Raw genomic sequence first — 3,833 nt, 5'->3', positions numbered from 1 at the left:
GTTATTTTGGATATATTTGCATTTAAACTTCTACTGTTAAAGTGAATAATAGAGAGACCTCCATTAGTTATATTGATGTCATTAAACTGTTCTTCATTATAATATTCACAGTCTTGTATTTCAGGGAAAAAATTTGTATCAATCGCATCTTCAACATTGTATATTTTAAACTCTGAGTCTTCGTATGTTGCCATATTATAATGTATTTGTTTGGTTTATATTTTGATTATTCATTGCTTGTGAAGTTGTGTCAATGATTTATCATCTATCATTTCCTGAGCTTATTTTAGTCTTTCCAGATCTTTCAGGTCTTTTATTATCTTAGCCTGAGATCCTTCCTGTAGTTTGATCCAGATGTTTCCATTTCTTGTCCAAGTTGATGCTATTTTTTTCTGTTTTTTCAACCACCTTGCTTCACGTGCAATGTTTCCATTTTTTTTAGTTAGATGTTCATTTATGTAAACATTTGTTCCCTTCAGTTTTTTTGCTTGCATTATTACATGGTTTCTAGATTTCCTGCTAATGAACTTGATGACTATGGATGGTTTGACTTTATCTGATTTGTTGGGCAGGGTGTGACAGATTGAAATGTCCTCATGTTCAATGTCAGTGTGTTTGCTTTGTAAAAAATTCACTTCTTGCTCCTCCAGAGTCTGTAGTTCTTCCTGTGGTGCGTCTTCTGTAGTGTTAGTACGCAACAACTCTTGCATATGTACGGTTCCTAACTTCCAGTCCAGTGATCACCAAGTTGTCTATTTTTGTGTATTGTTCCATGTCGTCAACTTTCTGTTCCAGTTCAGCTATTTTTTTGTCTTTACTAGTCATCAGTTCTTTCAATTGTCTCACTTCTTCAGACAGTCCTGTTAGTAAATCACATTTAGCTGATAATTTAGTCATATTTGCACTCAATTTAGTCACTTCAGCACTCAAAAAGTTCAAAGATTTTTTTACTTCCTCCATATCTTCTGAATTACTTTCCGACACTTGTCTCCTATCTCTGTGTTTGCTCGGCATTACTCACGATACTTCTGGATTATTGGTCTCAACTCTCAGAAGCACAGGATCCAGCCACGAGGTTCTCAGGCTATTGTTGTTAGCTTATGTTGTTAGCTTGTTGTTAGCCGAGGCCTAGCCAAATCTAGCCGAGGACTAGCGACAACAACCTCCAGGTCCCACGATTCACTCGGTCCAGAAGTTCGCAGCCCCAACGGTGACAGACCAGGTCCGGTTGCAACAGCTCCCAAATCCCACAGCTGTAGTTTAGCTTCCTTGGTTTCCGCGGCTCGCAGGTCCAATCGGCGACGGACCGGGTCTCCGACGTAAACAGCTCGGTTCAGCGGCTCGCAGGTCCAACAGCGGCGGACCGGGTCTCCGACGTAAACAGCTCGGTTCAGCGGCTCGCAGGTCCAACAGCGGCGGACCGGGTCTCCAACGTCAGGTGGAATGGTCGTCAGCTGTGGATGATTGGCGGCCATCTTGGGGCTGCAGCAAGTTCAACTCTTACAGGTATCTTCATTCAAAATGCAAACAGATCTACAACTCTAAAAAACGTTTCTTCAAGTTTTGTAAAACCTATAATTATTATGGGAGGTTACACAAACTAACAAATATCAGTATATTATTTTTTTTGTCCTGTACTATGACATAATTTAAAACCTTGATTTAAGGGTATTCTAGACTATTATATTGCATTTTAAAACCACTCTCAGTTAAAAAGCAATAATTGACCTCAATAATTGACCTTGACCTCTCTAAGTGGCTTTAACAATCTGTTGGACTCCTGGCAGGGACCAATGCAGCCATGTTCCTGATTTTAGTTTTCTACATTCGCCTTAGAGTCTAGCTGGTTTTTTTTATACCCTTTTCTTTTAGCCATTCTATTTGTTAAAAAAAAAAAATAACTGGAGTATGACTTTTTATAACTGTTTATTGTTGTCGCTGTTGTCCATTGTTGTCATCATTCTTTGTTGAAATCAGGTCGCTCTAGTAAATGAGTCCTCGAGCCTCAATGGGATTTACCTGTCTAAATAAAGGTTGAATGAATGAAAAATTATTGCCAAAACATTTTATTCATAATGGTAAAGGTGCCATGACATGACATAAATTAACATCTAAATTTATTTCAACTCCTCCTTGTAGGATCCCTGGTTTCTCCCTGGCCTGTCTGCACTCACTCTCTCCACAGCTCTTCTCTAATTACCCTGATGAGATCCACCTGCTGTTTTCCTAAGGAGGACTGATCGTGGCTGCCTACTTAAGCTGCGGCCAGACATCACTCCAGTGCTGGGACAACTTCTGCCTATGGATAAAACTAGTGTCCAGTCACTAACCTGTTCCCTTATAGCCGATTCTGATTCAACGACTCTCCTCTCCAGGACCTCCATGTCCTGCTCCTCTGAAGTCCTTCCACGGGCTTCGTCCAGCACTCCCCGGTGCACCTACAAAAACAGCAGAGTCCGGTCTCATCAGCGGTTTAACAAATTACTGGGTCTACCTGTTCCTCTCTCCACCGTGTCTCACCTATTCAGCTCCATCGGAACCAGGACCTCACCTCTCCCTCAGCGCCTTCCCCTAAAACAACAACTCATCTCTCCAACTCACCTGTAAATAAAGAACACTTATTTTGTATTCCTGGTTGTCGTGTCTTCTTTCTTGGTCTGCCACTTCGGGGTCCTACATACGACATCATGATAGATTGTCCCAGCCAAACTGACCCCTCTGGCACGACTGGGGAGGACCCACCTCAACCAGGAAGTAGTAATAGAGGAGCTTCACAGAGTCTAGCTCTACAGCACATTCTGAAATGACAAGAAACTATTCAAGAAAATCTCCTAGAACTGGGTAATATGGTATTTCTCTTCAACAAAGGACAAACTATAACCCATCTCTCTTTCTTGAACAGCCCACAACCATGGACCCTACGGAAACCGGCACGGTCTACATATCAGAGAACCTGACATCAAGCCTTCAGAGTTTTTTAAGGGTGACACAAGGAAGTGTGGTGGTTTTCTGCTTCAGTGCAATCTGGCATTCAGCCGTGCTCCAGTAACTTACTCTTCTGACTCTTCACGTGTGTCATATATTGTTGCCTCTTTGAAAGGTCCAGCACTCCATTGGGCCAATGCCTACCTCCGCCGACGTCCTGTAGAGGCCTTGCCATTTGATGACTTCATCAGAGACTTTCTCAAGGTCTTTGATTATCCTTTTCTGCAGGAGGAGGCCGCCCAAAAACTATTTTCAATCTGGCAGGGGGACGAGACGGTGGCCACGTTTTCCGTTCACTTCCACATCATCGCGGAGGAATCCGGTTGGGGTGAGAAGGCACTACGTAGTGCATTCCTTAATTCTCTCAATAGTAATATCAAGGATCAACTATTTACTAGAGAATTACCTCCCGACCACGACGGAATCATAGCCTTAGCACTTAAATTGGATAACAGAGCACAAGAACGTCAGGTCGAGAATAACTTCAACTCCCATGAGCACTCGCCACCCGGAAATGTCGTACCTGCTCCGATTACGTCACCCTCCGAACCCGAACCGATGCAAATCGGACGCACTCGGCTGACACCGGAGGAACGACGGTACCGCATCCAAAACAAGGCCTGCCTGTGTTGTGGAAAGAAGGGACACACAATATCCGCCTGTTTTCTGCGGGTAAAAGAGTAAGCCCACCAGTTAAACAGGAGATACTGGTGGGTACGATTGCTACTACTCCTGCTAATCATTTGAAATTGCCTGCTACTTTGTGTGTTAATTCTGTGAATTTCTCTGTCCAGGCATTGGTCGACTCCGGGGCAGAACAAAATTTAATCAGTCAGAGCTTGGTGAAC

This window comes from Nematolebias whitei, chromosome 6 (genome assembly GCF_014905685.2).
Source record: "Nematolebias whitei isolate Nwh7 chromosome 6, NemWhi1, whole genome shotgun sequence".
NCBI classification, from domain to species: domain Eukaryota; kingdom Metazoa; phylum Chordata; class Actinopteri; order Cyprinodontiformes; family Rivulidae; genus Nematolebias; species Nematolebias whitei.
The sequence above is the reverse complement of the archived record's forward strand: the minus strand, read 5'-3'. Positions refer to the sequence as shown.